This window comes from Apium graveolens, unplaced genomic scaffold, assembly GCF_009905375.1.
Source record: "Apium graveolens cultivar Ventura unplaced genomic scaffold, ASM990537v1 ctg3733, whole genome shotgun sequence".
Classification (NCBI taxonomy): domain Eukaryota; kingdom Viridiplantae; phylum Streptophyta; class Magnoliopsida; order Apiales; family Apiaceae; genus Apium; species Apium graveolens.
In genome coordinates, this window is record NW_027418239.1 from 29210 (window position 1) to 48966 (window position 19757).

The 19757-nt window shown below is 36.7% G+C and overlaps 1 non-coding gene across 1 annotated transcript; it reads left to right on the forward strand.

The window, feature by feature from the left end:
- The first annotated feature begins 4895 nt into the window (after nt 1-4895).
- On the forward strand, nt 4896-5001 carry LOC141701321 (small nucleolar RNA R71). The gene has a single exon (XR_012566746.1). It is a non-coding gene; the product is annotated as a small nucleolar RNA R71 (small nucleolar RNA).
- Nucleotides 5002-19757: the final 14756 nt, after the last annotated feature.

Below are 19757 nucleotides of genomic sequence, written 5' to 3' on the forward strand. Positions count from 1 at the left end.
GAAAGAGGGTTTTGGGAAGAAAGAGAGTAAAATTTTCCTTGAAAACTAGAGGAAGATAAAAGTGAGATCTGAAAATGAAATTGGCTTTTATACTTTCCCAAATTAAGACACATAAATGATTAAAATAAAAATACCCAATGATTTATGCCCAAATTAAATATTTAAAAAATAAAGTGAATTACAAAAATTCTGAAAGTGCCCATCAACTTATACATACATGACTGTAAATATATATCAACGAATAATGTTTTAGAATTAACGGTCATGATTGATAAAAATCAATAGATGTCAAAGATACCATTATCTGTTGAAGGATAATGTATCCAGAAATATATTTGACTTTCCGTTGAAAGAGTAATTTTGACTTAGCCAAAATTTCACTTTTTCATGAAAATCAAATTTATTTTTGGCTACATTACAAATTGAATAGACATCAGGTTTAGTAAATTAAGAGTATTTTAGCATACGTAACTCACTTACTAACCAAGTAAAAGTTGATTCATCAAGTAGCTTGTTAAAGATGTCTGCAATTTGCTGCTCACTTGGACAAAATGAAGTTCCACAGTACCATTCATAACATATTCCCTTATGAAGTGATACTTGATGTCATTGTGCTTTATTCTTGAATGCTGCACAAGATTTTCAGTAATGACAATGGCAAATGCGTTGTCACAGAAGATTGGAATTTTGTCCACATGTAGACCATAATCCAACAATTGATTTCTCATCCATAGAATCTGTGCACTGTTAGGACGAAAACACGCGCTAATATTACACACAAATATATGTGTTCGCAAGTAATATAGAATTAATTCTAGTTCATTCCCACATAGACTCTTTAAAGTTAACTTCAATTTATGCACTTATGCAACAATGATATGGTTATTATTCAATGCTAAGATGATAACAAGTTGAGATTGTTTATAACTATGAGATTATACTAACTAATATTAGCTAAAAGAATTAAGGTTGATTGACTTATATAACACAAACATGATATTCTAACTTCATTAAATACTTCATTCAATAGCCTTTTTATTCTTAACCTTAGCATGCAATGGTGATGACACTAATCAGATAACACGAAACTAGTAAACGCCAACTTTCGTTGTACGTCTACCCTACTACCTGACATCCACAAAAGAGATAGAAGCTGAATGAACACCAATTTTATTGAGACCATATATGTCTATAGAATTTGACAACATAACGGTTCAATGCGCAAGTTATCTATCGTGATTACATAGGGCAAGTAAGATGGTTAAAATTACCTACGAATCCTGCATATCAAATACATAAACCTATGCTAGTTCTAAACCCCTATATTCACTTTCGCTTCAATAGAGATTAACACGCAATCTTATAAGTTCGTGATGCTCATAAGACGAATAAGCACAACCAATACTAGGATATCATACAATTACCACACACTAAGGTATCAAAATAAATTAACTAAAGAAATCCATGAGTAAATCCATTAGAACCCCATGATAATGATTAGCCCATAACCGAACTCATCATCACCGTGGGTTCCGATGAAAGCATGGTATAAACTAAGTCTTTATAAACTGAGTATTAATCTAAAGTACGTTAAACAAGAGTAATAGGTTTAACAAACAAGAAAACTAGCATCCCAGATTATAACTTAAAATAAAGAATCACAAGAATAAACTAGATTCTCTTCGCCTTGGTTGATTTTGTGCTTCTAAGTCTTCTCGTTGCCTTTCCTTAGTCTCCAATACATGCTTATTATGAAAAATGTCTTATTTAGGATATAATGTCCCTATAGTAGTTTAGTTTAGTTGAGCACCATTAAGGGTCTTACTAGCATAGTAGACCACATAAAATACGTTGTTCTTCCTCTGCCCAAGAACTGCTCCAACTGCATAGTCACTTGCATCGCATATCATTTCAAAAGGCTCATTCCAATCAGGTGCAGTTATGACAGGTGCCGTGATTAAGCTCTTCTTTAAGATCTCAAAAGCTGTTTGACACTCGTCATCAAACTTGAAAGGGACATCTTTCTCTCGAAGATTGCACAATGGTTTAGAGATTTTAGAGAAGTCCTTGATGAACCGCCTATAGAAACCCGCATGACCAAGAAAGCTGCGGACTCCTTTAATAGAAATTAGTGGAGGAAGGTTTTCAATGACCCCCACCTTGGCTTTGTCCACCTCAAGACCTTTACTAGAGACGTGCCCAAGAATAATGCGTTGTTGCACCATAAAGTGACATTTCTCACAATTGAGAACTAGATTGGTCTCAACACACCTTTTAAGAATGACACCGAGATTTTGCAAGAACTCGTCGAAAGAATCACCAAACACAGAGAAATCGTCCATAAACACCTTCACATTCTGACCAATCATGTCAGAGAAGATAGCCATCATGCATCTCTGAAATGTGGCAGGTGCACCAAAAAAAAAAGAAACTCTTCTGAAGGCAAAAGTACCAAACGGACATGTGAAGGTAGTCTTTTCCTGATCTTTTGGAGTGATGTAAATTTGATTATAACCCGAATAGCCATCCAGAAGACAGTAGTACTCATGCGCAGCCAACCTGTCAAGCATCTGATCATTTAAAAGGAAGAGGGAAGTGATCCTTCCTTGTGGCTTTGTTCAGCTTCCTGTAATCCATGCAAACTCTCCACCCCGTGACTGTTCAAGTAGGAATGAGCTCATTCTTCTCATTAGCAACAACGGTGATACCTCCTTTCTTCGGCATACACTGAACTGGACTCACCCAAGAACTGTCAGAAATAGGATAGATGATCCTTGCATCTAGCCACTTTGGGAATTTCCTTCTTCATAATTTCTTTCATTATCGAATTTAGCCTTCTCTATTGCTCAACAGTTGGCTTGCTTCCTTCCTCTAGAAGAATTTTATGCATGCAATAAGAAGGGCCGATTCCCTTGATATCTGCTATAGTCCATCCAATTTTCGATTTGAACTCTCTCAGAATTCTCAAGAGCTTTTCCTCATCACTACCTGAAAGGTCAGATGCAATAATAACAGGCAAAGTAGATGCATCACCTTAAAAAGCATACCTTAAGTGTTCAAGCAATGGTTTAAGCTCGCGTGTAGGAGCTTCCTCAATAGATGGCTTGAGACACCCCTCTGCATTTTTCAGTTCTGACATTCCAAGAGATTCAAAAGGCATATCTAGCCTTCACTTCCAAGGAGAAGCATTCAAATACTACAACTGCTCATCACCTTCGTCATCTTCACTATCTGAATTCCCTAACAAGGCTTTCTCTAAGGCATCAGACCTTAGAATTTGATCAAGTTCCGAAGTAACCACAGAATTGACCAATTCCAATTTTAAGGACTCCTCGTTATCAGCAAGGAATTTCATGGCATTGAATATATTAAAAGTCATATCATGATCCAGCACTCGCATAGTAAGCTCACCGTTCTGCACATCTATCAAGGTTCGGCTAGTAGCCAAGAATGGTCTTCCCAAGATTATGGGAATATTTTTATCCTCCTCGAAATCAAGAATTATAAAATCAGCAGGAAATATGAGTTTGTCCATCTTGACCAAGACATCCTCCACAATGCCTCGTGGATATGTAATAGAATGATCGGCAAACTGCAAGGACATATAAGTAGGTTTTGGATCAGGTAAATCCAACTTCTTGAAGACAGACAAAGGCATCAGATTGATGCTAGCTCCCATATCACATAAACACTTGTCGAATGATAAGTTTCCAATAGTGCAAGAAATAGTGAAGCTTCCAGGATCTTTAAGCTTCAGAGGCAACTTCTGTTGTAGCACATCACTGTATTCCTCCGTTAGAGCAACGGTCTCTAAGTCATCGAGCTTCACTTTCCAAGAGAGAATACCTTTCATAAACTTCGCATAACTAGGCATCTATTCAAGAGCTTCAGCGAAAGGTATGTTGATATGAAGTTTCTTGAACATCTCCAGAAACTTCACAAACTGCTTATCCAACTTTTGCTTCTGCAGCCATTTAGGAAAATGAGGTGGAGGATAGATATGTTTCTCCCCTATATTACCCTCAAGAGGAGTGTGTTCCACAGTTTTCTTCCTTGGTTCCACTTCTGCTTCCTTCTGCACATCTTCTTTAGCCACAGCTTCATCTTTCGAAACTTGAGATTTTTCTTGGCTTGCAACCTTCCCAGACCTCAATATAACTGCCTTAACCTGCTCTTTTGCTTCTTTCTTTACTGAAACTTCTGTGTCACTAGGTAGTGTACCAGGTTGACGATTCAGCAAGGTATTGGCAAACTGCCCAATTTGATTCTCCAAGGTCTTGATAGAAACCGCTTGGCTCTTGCACATGAGCCTCAACTCTTCCAATTCAGATTTTTCATTAGATTGTTGGAGTTGTTGTCTTGGTGCATATTGCGGTTGCTGAAAACCAGGAGGGTTGTACTACTTTGCTGCATACTGCTGATAGGGTTGTTGAACCGCATTCTGAGTGTTGCTCCAGCTACAGTTAGAATGATTACGGTTTTTGGGATGATAGATGGCTGGAATTGGATGCTACGACCTCTGGAAGTTGCTCACGAATTGAGCTGATTCACTAGATAAAGCACACTGCTCCGTCTCATGCGCACCAACACAAAGCTCACAGACACTAGTGATCTGATTAACCCCATAATTAGCCAAAGAATCCACCTTCATCGTCAAAGCCTTAAGTTGAGTAGCTATAGCAGTAGATGCATCCACCTCTAGAATTCCTGCTACTTTTCCTTGATTTAATCGCTGAGAAGGGTTATGGTATTCATTAGTAGCCATCAGTTCAATCAACTCATAAGCTTCATCATAGCTTTTGGCCCATAGGGCTCCACCTGATGCTGCATCGAGCATGGGTCTAGACTGTGCTCCCAAGCCATTATAAAAGCAGTTGATAATCATCCAGTTAGGCATCCCATGATGAGGATACTATTAAGCATCTCCTTATAATTGTCCCAAGCTTTACACAAGGACTCTCCTGATTGCTACGCAAACTGAGTAAGAGCATTCCTGATTGCAGCAGTCTTCGCCATAGGAAAGAACTTAGTAAGAAACTTTTGAGCAAGATCTTCCCATTTAGTGATAGAGCCTGGTGGTAGAGAATGCAACCAACACTTAGCGTTATCCCTCAAAGAGAATGGGAAAAGCCTTAGCTTTATAGCATCATAAAACACATTGTTGAATTTGAAAGTGTCGCAGATCTTGATGAAATCTCTAATATGCATGTTGGGATCTTCCGTCGGAGAACCCCCAAACTGAACCGACTTCTGCAGCATCTGAATCGTGCTAGCCGCGATGACTGGTGTGACAGTGCTAGACTGAATATCATTAATCTTTGGCTGAGAATAGCCCATCAAAGCCTTTGTATTCACTTCTGGTTCACCCATTGCAATAAGAGCTTCTTCCTTAACTTTCTCCTCAACAAGAACTTCTTCCACTACTTCCTCTGCTTTATCCAGTGTTCTCTTTCGAGATTGAGAACGCGTTAGCATACACACTTTCTAGAGTACCTGAAAAAACAACAAACAAACAAGTAAGTAAAATATTCGAGTCAGTGAACTTTAACGACCACTGATGTCAAGCACATAAACTAAAAATTAACACCGAGTCCCCGGCAGCGGCGCCAAAAACTTGTTAGGACGAAAACACGCGCTAATATTACACGCAAGTATACGCGTTCGCAAGAAATATAGAATTGATTCTAGTTCATTCCCACAAAGACTCTTTTATGTTAACTTCAATTTATGCACTTATGCAACAATGATATGGTTATTATTCAATACTAAGATGATAACAAATTGAGATTGTTTATAACTACGAGATTATAGTAACTAATATTAGCTAAGAGAAGTAAGGTTAATTTACTTATATGACACAAATATGGGATTCTAACTTCATTAAATACTTCATTCAATAGCCTTTTTATACTTAACCTTAGCATGCAATGGTGATGACACTAATAAGATAACACGAAACTAGTAAACGCCAACTTTCGTTGTACGATTACCCTACTACCAGACATCAACAAAAGAGATAGAAGCTGAATAGACACCAATTATATTGAGACCTTATATGTCTATAAAATTTGACAACATAACGGTTTAATGCGTAAGTTATCTATCGTGATTATATAGGGCAAGTAAGATGGTTAAAATTACATACGAATCATGCATATGAAATACATGAACCTATGCTAGCATGGCAAGTTCTAAACCCCTATATTCACTTTTGCTTCAATAGAGATTAACACGCTATCTTATAAGTTCGCGATGATCATAAGACGAATAAGCACAACCAATACTAGGATATCATACAATCACCACACACTAAGGTATCGAAATAAATTAACTAAAGAAATCCATGAGTAAATCCATTATAACCCCACGATAATGGTTAGCCCATAACCAAACTCATCATCACCATGGGTTCCGATGAAAGCATGGTATAAACTAAGTCTTTATAAACTGAGTATTAAATTAAAGTACATTAAACAAGAGTAATAGGTTCAACAAACAAGAAAACTAGCATCCAAGATTACAACTTAAAATAAGGAATCACAAGAATAAACTAGATCTTCTTCGTCTTGGTTGAATTTGTGTTTCTAAGTCTTATCATTGCCTTTCCCTAGTCTCCAATACGTGCTTCTTATGAAAAAATGTCTTATTTAGGCTTTATATATGCTGTAGAATCATCCTTTGCTTCAAACTCTCAAAATCCAAGTAGAAACAGAATTCTAAAATCCCGACCTGGCGCGACCACGCGCTTCACCAGCGCGGGCGCGCTGACCTTCTGGAAAAAACTTTTATTTCTGTTTTCTTGACTGGTTTGAGATGGCATTCCACGAGCAAACTTCTTGGACACATTCCTAACACCAATTTAGCACCAAAGCAATGCTAAATCTCATGATTCTTTTATATATGCCTGAAATGCAAAAACACTACAAAACACATCAAAAACACAAATAACTTGAGTACAAAACATCAATTAAAACCTTTATAGAACATTCTAGGGTACCAAATGCCAAGTTTTGGTGTCCCTTTGAGATATCTGAAAATCCTCTTAATAACTACTAAGTGAGATTCCCTAGGATCGGCTTGGAATCCAGCACAAAGACATGTAACAAACGTAATATCAGGCCTACTAGCTGTCAAATATAAAAGAGAGCCAACCATACCTCTATAACTTGAAATGTCCAAAAACTTTTCAGTTGTATTCAATTCAAGTTTAGTGATAGTGGTTGTGACGGCCTCAACCCCGGGGTCAAAAGTTGACGTCACCAACAACAACCATAAGATAAACAACTCAATAATAGGATATAACTACGACCCCTTTACCAAGATCTTTTCCAGGTTTAAGTATGATTTAGATTACAACTAACACAAACTAACTTACAACAGTCATCATGACGCAGCTAACCTAACACAGCAACTCAACAGACCATCTTTGGTCCAGCACAACTACCTCAGAGGAGCCTGACATGATAGGAGCTGGAACTCTGCCCTGACTACCGCGTAAGAATCTCCTAGGCATCTGCAATACATATAAGATATTCTGCAAGGGTGAGCAATTGCTTGCTCAGCAGCACCACTATATGAATAATAAGTAAAACAGTTTATGATAAAGCAGTGATAGGAACAGAGATTATAGCTCGCTTGCAAAATATGTAAAACAATTCCTAAACTGGATATCAAAACTAGCATGCTCTGTAAAACAATAACATCAGTAGTGTGCTGTATATAAATACCAGAGTCCAATTTTAGGATGCTAATCATATTTATAAAACCGTTGTATCAACTACTCATGCCCTTACGAGAATCATAAATCCAAATCAGATACGTAGTGGATATGTGAAGACAGCTGATCAGGCTATCAACACCAGATGGCTCCAACTGCCATCTCATTTACCTGTTTCGGAACTCAGAGACTAGCTAGGTCTCTGACCTGCTGGACTAATCGGTTATACAATGCGCGTAACCGAATTAGCCTCTTACGCCACCTCAATAGGCCTACTCTGGCCCCAACGTATCCCATATCTGATCGTTTTATCCAGTTTTCAAAATCACTTTTACCTATCTCTTTTTCAAAATCAATTCTGTCACAGCACACTATTCAAATCCTCTTTTCATTTTAATCACGTTTAGAGATAGGTATTTTCCGAAGTTACTTTTCCCCAAAACACAATTTTAAACATCATTTTCAAATACAGGGGATACGTAACTTAAAACATTTCTGTTCCATTACCAGAATAAAACATTTAGCTATTCATACGTACTGAACCATAAAAGAATGGTCAGGGGTACTTGCCTTGTAGAGTGTTACAATTATCTCTGATTGACCTTAAACCGATTCGGGACACTCGGCTTTATCGCTTTACTATTTGACTATCCTGGATCCGACTTCAACGCTCAGGTCCTTCGATTGGGAACCTCGCTACGCTCATCGATAGATCACTAGGTTGTCTTTAGTTCGACTTCAATTCTAGAGTCCTTCAACTAGAACCTATAGAGCCGAAATACCCTACGTTAGACGTCTAGGTATGCTTGACATATCCTTATTACCAATTCTACCCAACGATATTCAAACCCTACTCATAATTATGTATATTATAATAACACACGCAACAATTAGGGTTCACAATCTCGAAAAATTGGTTCTGTGTTCATTTTCAGAAAATACGTATACTCGTCATTTTACGAAATTAGGGTTATTGGGTTTTAATAGAACATTCACCATAACAGACAATCAAGTATAAGTATATATATATATATATATTCCTTCGACGTCCCGATAATTACTGGATACACTCCCGTGTTTCCGTAGTTCGATTTCCCAGAAATCGGGCAGTGTCTCCTTTGTTTATCGGACTACCCGTCGATACAATTCGACGTCTCAATCAACAATCAATCCAATCAACTCAAATTCATAACCCAATCACGCAATCCAACAATCTTGAACGAACAACCCAATTCCAAGTCACAAATTCCCAAACGTCAATTCTATTACAGCTATTAATTATTATCCATATTTTATATTTATTTTAAAATATTAGGACTCAGAATAATTCATCACGGTCCACTGTTGGCTCGCCGAGGTTCATCGCCGACGGCGGTAAAATTTTACGGGTACCCGATTAAATCCCGGGTTTCCAACACAATAATTCCACCGATTATTATTATTGTTATTATTATTATTTCCCGCTCGGAATTATTTATTATTTCATGAACTAATCAACAATTCCTGCAGAAATTTAAGAAACACGAATTAAAATAGCATAAAATCAAAACAGCAGAGCAACGATCGGAAAATTGATAGCAACACAGAAATCACAGGTGGCCGGAAAACAGCCCCAAACCAAGCGCGTCTGCCAAGTACAGGCATACACACAACGCACCCACGCATATCACATAGACACAGTAATATACATAATTGCACAACACGCGCCACCATACCAACCTCGCCGGAAAGCAAGAGAAGGAGGCAACCTGAAAGAGGAAGAACAGAGGCAGCAATGATACCGGAAAAACTCAGCCACGCACACAACAGACCCACACACGCAGGGTCACGCACACTTCGCACCTAGACGCGCCACCATCGCCTCGCCGGAAAATAAAAACGGCGGTAACGACGGCAGTCGAAAATTATCAAGAAAGAAAGAAGCATGACCACGCAAATAAATAGGGCAGAAAAGGAAGGACATTGAGAGATAATAGAGAGATTAGATCGAAATAGAGGAGAGATGATTGGAGAGGTGATACAGGGGAGGGGTAATTGGGTTTATTTTATTTATTATTATTATTTCCGCTAACCAACAATCAAGCAACACGTATCAAAATTTACTGCCACACAGATTCCTGTCTTGCCACGTAGCAATCTGGATAAATATAAGTCCCCTGTAGTTCGATTCTACCCCGGAATTTGAAATTAACGGACCGAGGTATACTTAAAACAATTTCAGAAAATTACAATAACAGTCTTAAAATGTTATAAATATCCTGAAATTATAAAAACATAAATTTTGAAATTTTTAAACAATTTCTAAAATATAATTTATACCCGCTTTTATCAACTAAACGAAACAACGCACGGGTAAAATTAACCCTTAAAATTCCCAAAATAATTTTAAAATTCCCGGAATATTCCCAACTTAAATAAATATAAGTTTCATAATTTTTGAAGAATTCGGGTATTAAATACAGATTTTACAAATAAAAGCAATCAGAAAATCATACAGGGTTAAATAATTAATAAAATATTGATTTCTAAATTTTATAAAATCCCATAAATATTTATTGTAATTATAAAACCATAAAAACAATTTTAAAGACATTTCACATATTTAAACAAATAAACTTGTATTAAATCCACTTTTAAAAGTGAAAATAATTCAATACAAGTCCATAATTAACTACACGAACAATCATGTACACCATAATCACCTACATAGATAAAATAAAATAACACATAGCTGACAGAAGCTATACACATATATTATTCATTTAATCATTAAATAATTACGCATTTAAATAATACAAAAGTACACGAGTCGTTATATCCTTCCCCCTTAAAATGATTATGTCCTCAGAATCTGATCTAGCTAAATAAACGAGGATATTTGTCAAATATATCCAACTCTAACTTTCAGGTAGACTCTTTGAATTTAAAATTTATTCAAAGCATACTTATTAGGGATATAAACTCCTTTCTAAGGACTCGCTCTTAATGATCGAGGATTTGGATCGATCATTTCACGCAGAATAATTTTGGATAAGAGCCCATTGGCTCCTAATCAATGACTTGGTTCGAATCAGAAACATATCATTTTAACATTGACACATATAACATATTATACGTATATACTGCGACTGCGGCGGTCATATCAACTTATAGACAACTTTACCTATATTTCTTTATACCTCGAATGGTTGAACACAGTTAGGACTCTACTTGTCCCTTATATTCAAACTTAACCAATCTCTTCCAAGTTCAAACTTTTGCCTATCCCACGATCCTCATTCTATATATTCATATTCTTTCGATGCAAATCCGCTTTCGCTCTTTGTTTACCCCGAGCTGTTCCAACTCTTTTCTGAGTCAACATCACCACACTCTGGATGTATTGAATTAGTTCAGGACTTAAGACTATCTATATTCCCACTTTATCTCAATAGAGTGAGGACCCACGCTTATGTCCATACAACACTTCGCAAAATAGCATTCTCTTATTGACATGATAACTATTATCATAGAGAACTCAATCCAAGGTAGGTGATTACCGCAGTTCCCTTTTTAAACCCATCATATATATATTCTCAACATATCTTATATTGTTTGAATCACCTTCTCACTTTGACCCTTTATCTAAGGATGATAGGCAGTACTCATTTTCAACTTAGTTCCAACATTGAACACCTCTTACTTATTCTCATCTGTCAAGGTTAGAAAATAATCTCATATATTCACTTCTTATCACCTTTATGTATTCGAACTCCAACTTTTTACTCTTTCTAATTTTTCTATTGATTCCCCAGTAATCTTAACCATATTCATTTCTTCTCTCTTATTCAAGACATCGGTCCCTAAATTGACCTTGCTTGGTTAGTAGTTACTCAAACAACCAGGTTCCTGACCAGAACTTCATACTTTTAAAGTTTAATATATAATTGCTACTGTTCAACCCTTCGCGGCATTTCTTTAGGTTCTCAACTTGGCCTTCACCCTTCGCGGCATTTCTTTAGGTTCTCAACTTGGCCTTCTCTAGCCCTTAAATGGGCGAGGATGTTATCAATAAATACAATTATATCATGTAAGTACTCCTGATACACCATATTCCTTTATTCTTTAAAGACAACTGATACACTTGTTACTCCGCTTATTATCACCAAAACTTACAGAGCTCATAACTCATTCTAATTGCAATCCTTGGTATGTCCTCAGGCTTACCTTTAGCTGACAGTAGTCTGATCTTTGGTCTTCCTCTAAGAACCAACATGTTCCTTTCATAAATAATCAATTCTATGCAGGGTTACTTGTTCCTATTTGTCAACTTTTCCAATTTCTGATAATCATCACATAACTTCATACACCCATTCTTCTTTCCTATAGATCACATCAGTGCACAACACGGAATGCACCTTGTCTCATTATTCTTTCATCCCACAATCCTGAAGTTTCCTTCTTAATATCCCTTATATGCGCTAGTTACGCCTTATCTTCTTTCTTATGTTCTTGAATACTTATCCTAATATTAGCTTCCGTAGATATTATCGTTTGCTTCTTCCGGTAATCAATTATTTCCCTGGTTCCTTATCAGGGTCCTGAGCAGCTAAACTTTTAATCACATTACAAGTCTTAGCCTTGGCTGTACTGGACGTCAAACTTTTTGATGCACTACCTCCAATGCTATCTCAGGAAGTACTTTTACAATTCTTGGCAACATGCCCTACCTTGCCACAGTTGTAACAGACGACTATTGGACTTTCCACCTTACATTCTGACGCATAATGTCCCTTCTGACTACACCTAAAACATTCAGTATTTTCCTTACACCTTCCACCATGCCTTGTACCACATTGCTTACACTCCGATATAGGTGATTTAACCGAATTGGCCTTATTAGAGCTGGCTGAGGTGTTACTAATCCTGTTTAAAGAAATACTTTCCTTTTTGAATTCTTTACTTTTACTCTTTCCACCGTCTTTTTGAGACTTCTGGCTAAATCTTCCTTGACCTGATACTTCTTCCATATCATCTATCTTTCGCTTCTTATCTTCTCTTTCTTTAGCGGCGAGCTTCTGATCAAATTCAATTACTAAGGCGGCCTGAACTACGGAAGGATACGTCTAGAGTTGCAATGCCACCACTCCCCTACGAATTTCAGGCTTCAATCCTTGTTGAAAACTCCTTGCCTTCTGAGCTTCAGAGCACACATAATCTGGTACAAACCTGGCCAACTCTGTGAATTTAGCCTCATATTCAGCTACAGTTCTGTCACCTTGCTTCAGTTCTAGAAACTCAATCTCCATTTGATTCCTTACACAGTCAGGAAAATACTTTTCCATGAATAACTCAGTAAACCTAGCCCATGAAACAGAGTCTTCTCCTTCTAACGCCCTGGTTGACTCACCAGTAATTCGTTTCATCCTTTAAGAAATAGTTTACATAATCAGTCTTAAGATTATCGCTTACTCGAACGAGGTTGAAAACTTCCTCCATTTCTTGTAACCATGCTCCAGCAACTACTGGATTGGATTCACCTTGAGACTTAGGAGGTTTAACAGTCTAGAAATATTTAAAACTAGCACTTCAATTCACTTCTTGTTGTTGCTGCTACAACCGTAGATATCACTGCTGAACCGGTTGGATTAACTACAACTGTTGTTGCTGCTGCTGGCGCAATAAATCTAGAATTTCATTTATAGTTGGACCCTCCGCACAATTACTACTATTTTCTTTAGACTGGGTAACTTTCTTAGGTGGCATCTTCCTGAGATATATAAATGAGTTTATTCAAAACATAACAAAATAAATATCACCGTTTAACCGGTGCACCGTATCAGGAAAATGCTGCCCAATAAAATACCCATGTCCTTAATATCGGGGTCCATTTACAAAAGAAATCTAGATTAATAGCACTAGCAACCATAGCATCAATAACAGTAGCAGAATCAACAACAGTACAGAAACACTGAAATATAAATAAACTAGTCACCGTAGCATGGCTCCTTAAGACAACAGCAACTGACTAACTTTCCATCATTGCTCCATTACCATATCAACACTAATCTGCTACACTACGGAACTTAGCTGGCTATATCAACCACCAATTGCATAAATCAACTGGTATATCAGGTCGGCTTAAGGAACACCGCACTCTTCTAGGCACCATATTCCAATTCCAACCAATCATTCTTCTAAGGAGGATTTCTTATTACCCATAAAGAATTCCTCAACCACTGATTTACTCTCCCAAGGCTATAATTCTATCATTAAGTCCTAAACTCTCACGGTTACCATTATTCTTAAATGATATCTTCATATAGGACTCTCGTTCTTCTCAACAGTCGCTCTTACTTGCTTTCAATAACAAGGACCATCTAATCGCGGGAATTCATTACCATAGAAAATCCAATAAAATTTTCGGCTCGAGGGAATCGAATAAGAAGAAATAGTGAGGAAGATGTAGGTATAACTGGGAGCAACCATACAAGTACATAAGATGGCCAGTCTTAGTACCATACGGTCACAACACATAACTCGGTGGCGTCCCACCAGACCTTTTTGTCACATAGACAAATGGTCACTTCATATGCATTGTTTGGCCCAATCAACCGAAAAGTCATCGAGGAAAGAAACAATATTCAGATAAGAAATTCACAAATAGAAAAGAAAGAATCTGATTTGTAAGGAGATCAACAGAACCCTAAGTAGCTTACCTCAGGTTCACAACTTTCTTACAAGAAAGATAAACAACTTATGGAATAGGAAACAATTACTCTGGAGATAAAATACATTTCAAGGAAGCAATAAAAGAGTTCAACGATATCACCTCCCTTTCTGATCCACATTCACTATAAAACTTGATCGTCATAGCAGCCCCTGACTATTATCACGCTATCCGAACTCACCAAGGTCACACAATCAGTCCAATAACATTCCTTGACATAGAAAAGGTGATATTTAGGAATAACGTTGGCGTCTTCTCAACTGACACAACAAAGGGCCCGCTCAACGCTGAATACTCACAATCAGACTCATTTTCTCGAGGGAAAACTAAAAATCTCTATCGAACATTACCAGTAATACAACAAAGGGCCCGCTCAACGCTTGCAAAATATGTAAAACAATTCCTAAACTGGATATCAAAACTAGCATGCTCTGTAAAACAATAACATCAGTAGTGTGCTGTGTATAAATACCAGAGTCCAATTTTAGCATGCTAATCACATTTATAAAACCGTTGTATAAACTACTCATGCCCTTACGGGAATCATAAATCCAAATCAGATACGTAGCGGATATGTGAAGACAGCTGATCAGGCTATCAATACCAGACGGCTCCAACTGCCATCTCATTTACCTGTTCCGGAACTCAGAGACTAGCTAGGTCTCTGACCTGCTGGACTAATCGGTTATACAATGCGCGCAACCGAATTAGCCTCTTACGCCACCTCAATAGGCCTACTCTGGCCCCAACGTATCCCATATCTGATCGTTTTATCCAGTTTTCAAAATCACTTTTACCTATCTCTTTTTCAAAATCAATTCTGTCACAACACACTATTCAAATCCTCTTTTCATTTTAATCACGTTTAGAGATAGGTATTTTCAGAAGTTACTTTTCCCCAAAACACAATTTTAAACATCATTTTCAAATACAGGGGATACGTAACTTAAAACATTTCTGTTCCATTACGAGAATAAAAAATTTAGCTATTCATACGTAATGAACCATAAAAGAATGGTCAGGGGTACTTGCCTTGTAGAGTATTACAATTATCTCTGATTGACCTTGAACCGATTCGTGACACTCGACTTTATCGCTTTACTATTTGACTATCCTGGATCCGACTTCAACGCTCAGGTCCTTCGATTGGGAACCTCGCTGCGCTCATCGACAGATCACTAGGTTGTCTTTAGTTCGACTTCAATTCTAGAGTCCTTCAACTAGAACCTACAGAGCCGAAATACCCTATGTTAGACGTCTAGGTATGCTCAACATATCCTCATTACCAATTCTACCCAACGATATTCAAACCCGACTCGTAATTATGTATATGATAATAACACACGCAACAATTAGGGTTCACAATCTCGAAAAATCGGTTCTGTGTTCATTTTCAGAAAATACGTATACTCGTCATTTTAAGAAATTAGGGTTATTGGGTTTTAACAGAACATTCACCATAACAGACAATCAAGTACAAGTATATATATATATATATATATATATTTTCCTTTGACGTCCCGATAATTACTGGATACGCTCCCGTATTTCCGTAGTTCGATTTCCCGGAAATCGGGCAGCGTCTCCTTTGTTTATCGGACTACCCGTCGATACAATTCGACGTCTCAATCAACAATCAATCCAATCAACTCAAATTCATAACCCAATCACGCAATCCAACAATCTTGAACGAACAACCCAATTCCAAGTCATAAATTCCCAAACGTCAATTCTATTACAGCTATTAATTATTATCCATATTTTATATTTATTTTAAAATATTAGGACTCAGAATAATTCATCACGGTCCACCGTCAGCTCGCCGAGGCTCATCGCCGACGGCGGCGAAATTTTGCGGGTACCCGATTAAATCCCGGGTTTCCAACGCAATAATTCCACCGATTATTATTATTATTTCCCGCTCTGAATTATTTATTATTTCATGAACTAATCAACAATTCCTGCAGAAATTTAAAAAACTCGAATTAAAATAGCATAAAATCAAAACAGCAGAGCAACAATCGGAAAATTGATAGCAACACGGAAATCACAGGTGGCCGGAAAACAGCCCCAAACCAAGCGCGTCTGCCAAGTACAGGCATACACACAACGCACCCACGCATATCACATAGACACAGTAACATACATAATTGCACAACACGCGCCACCATACCAACCTCGCCGCAAAGTAAGAGAAGGAGGCAACCTGAAAGAGGAAGAACAGAGGCAGCAAGGATACCGGAAAAACTCAGCCACGCACATAACAAACCCAAACACGCAGGGTCACGCACACTTCGCACCTAGACGCGCCACCATCGCCTCGCCGGAAAATAAAAACGGCGGCAACGGCTGTGGTCAGAAATTATCAGGAAAGAAAGAAGCACGGCCACACAAATAAGCAGGGCAGAAAAGGAAGGACAGTGAGAGATAATAGAGAGATTAGATCGAAATAGAGGAGAGATGATGGGAGAGGTGATACAGGGGAGGGGTAATTGGGTTTATTTTATTTATTATTATTATTATTATTATTATTTCCGCTAACCAGCAATCAAGCAACACGTATTAAAATTTACTGCCACACAGATTCCTGTCTTGCCACGTAGCAATCTGGATAAATATAAGTCCCCTATAGTTCGATTCTACCCCGGAATTTGAAATTAATGGACCGAGGTATACTTAAAGCAATTTCAGAAAATTACAGAAACAGTCTTAAAATGTTATAAATATCCCGAAATTATAAAAACATAAATTTTGAAATTTTTAAACAATTTCTAAACCGTAATTTATACCCGCTTTTATCAACTAAACGAAACAACCCGCGGGTAAAATTAACCTTGAAAATTCCTAAAAATAATTTTAAAATTTCCGGAATATTCCCAAATTAAATAAGTGTAAGTTTCATATTTTTTGAAGAATTCGGGTATTAAATATATATTTTACAAATAAAAGCAATCAGAAAATCATACAGGGTTAAATAATTAATAAAATATTGATTTCTAAATTTTATAAAATCCCATAAATATTTATTGTAATTATAAAACCATAAAAATAATTTTAAAGATATTCCATATATTTACACAAATAAACTTGTATTAAATCCACTTTTAAAAGTGAAAACAATTCAATACAAGTCCATATTTAACTACATGAACAATCCTGTACACAATAATCACCTACATAGATAAAATAAAACAACACATAGCTGACAGAAGCTATATACATATATTATTAATTTAATCATTCCATAATTACGCATTTAAATAATACAAAAGTACACGAGTCGTTATAGTGGTCATGGGAGTTTTTACAGATGTGCAATCCATTAAGTTAAACTTATTTAAAAAATCAAAAATATATTTAGTTAGACTAATGAATATTCCATCACTAACTTGCTTAACTTGTAAACCAAGAAAATAATTTAATTCTCCTATAATGCTCATTTCATATTTGCTTTACATCAATTTGGCAAAGATTTTGTAAAGTTTATCATCTATAGAGTCAAATATTATATCATCTAAATAGATTTGAACAAGTATACTAGAGCCATATAAATTCCTAAAAAAGAGTTTTATCAAAAGTACCACTAGTGAAGTGATTTTCAAAAAGAAACTTTGACAAGGTGTCATACCAGGCTCTAGGTGCTTGCTTCAATATATAAAGTGCTTTTAACAGATAGTATACATAGTTTGGAAAGTTGGGGTCTTCAAAACCTGGAGGTTGACTAACATAGACTTCCTCCTCCAAATCTCCATTCAAAAATGTAGTTTTCACATCCATTTGATAGACTTTGAAATTGGCATGGGCTGCATAAGCTAGAAAGATTCTGACAGCTTCAAGTCTTACAACTGGAGCAAATGTCTCATCAAAATCTATTCCCTCTTGATGAGAGTTTCCTTTTGCAATCAATCTAGGCTTGTTCCTTATGACTATGCCATTTTCATCCATCTTATTTCTGAATACCCACTTAGTATTAATAAAATTCTTGTTTTTAGGTTTGGGCACCAGATTTCATACTTTGTTTCATTCAAATTGGTTTAGCTCTTCCTGCATAGCTAAAATCCAACATGGATCCATTAGAGCCTCTTCTAACCTATTTGGTTCTTCTTGTGATAGAAAGCTACTGTACAAACATTCAACTTGAGTTGCTCTCCTTGTTTGTACTCTAGATATTACATCACCAATAATCAATTCAAATGGATGACTTTTAGTCCATTTTCTAGATGAAGTGGCCTCATTGGTGTCTTGATGTGTGACTGAGTGTTGACTAGATGATACTCTCCCTGAGTTGGTGGATATTTGATTTGAAGATTGAGTTCTGTCATACAGTGATCTAGAATGACCTTCAGCATTTATTGAAGAATGATCATCAACATATGATGTATTCTATCTTTCAACGGATGATGCAGTTTTTCTTTCAATGGATGTTGCACTTTGCCTTTCAACGGATGTTACACTATGTCTTTTAATGGATACAACACTCTATGCATCAAATGTTGTTGCTTCATTTGATGACAAGTTTGAATATATTTTTGTCATTCCTTCTATATCACTTTCATCATCCTATCATCACTGTACATCTCAACATTGTCTAATTTTAGACTTTTATGGAAACCTTCATCTTTCAGTCCTTCAATCTTTTTATCACCAAACATAATATGTACATATTCCATAATAATGTTGGTTCTCAGATTGTAGACACTATATGCTTTTCCAATATCATATCTAATAAAGATACCTTCATTAGCTTTTGCATCAAACTTTCCATGTTGGTCAGTTTGATTCCTTAGAATATATCACTTGCATCCAAAAACATGAAGAAAATTCAGTGTTGGATTCCTTTTCTTGAATAATTTATAAGGAGTCATGTCATTGGCTTGATTGATCAAGTAAAATATTCTGAGTGTAACATGCAGTGTTGGCAGTCTCAGCCTAAAAATAAGTTGTTAACTTTGATTCTTCTAGTACAGTTCTTGCAGCTTCAATCAATGACCTGTTCTTTCTCTCAACCACTCTATTTTGTTGTGGTGTCCTTGGAGCTGAAAACTCATGCATGATTCCATTTTCTTCACAAAACAACCTCATTGTAGAATTCTTGAACTCAGTTCCATTATCACTCCTGATTCTTCTGACTTTGAGATCAGGATGATTGTTGACTAGCCTGAAGTGATTGATGATGATTTCACTTGCTGCATTCTTTGATCCAAGAAAATATGTTCATGAGAATTTTGAAAAATCATCTACAAACACTAGGCAATACCTCTTCTTGAAAATTGACAATACATTGACTGGTCCAAATAAATCCATATGTAATAGTTGTAATGGTTCATCAAT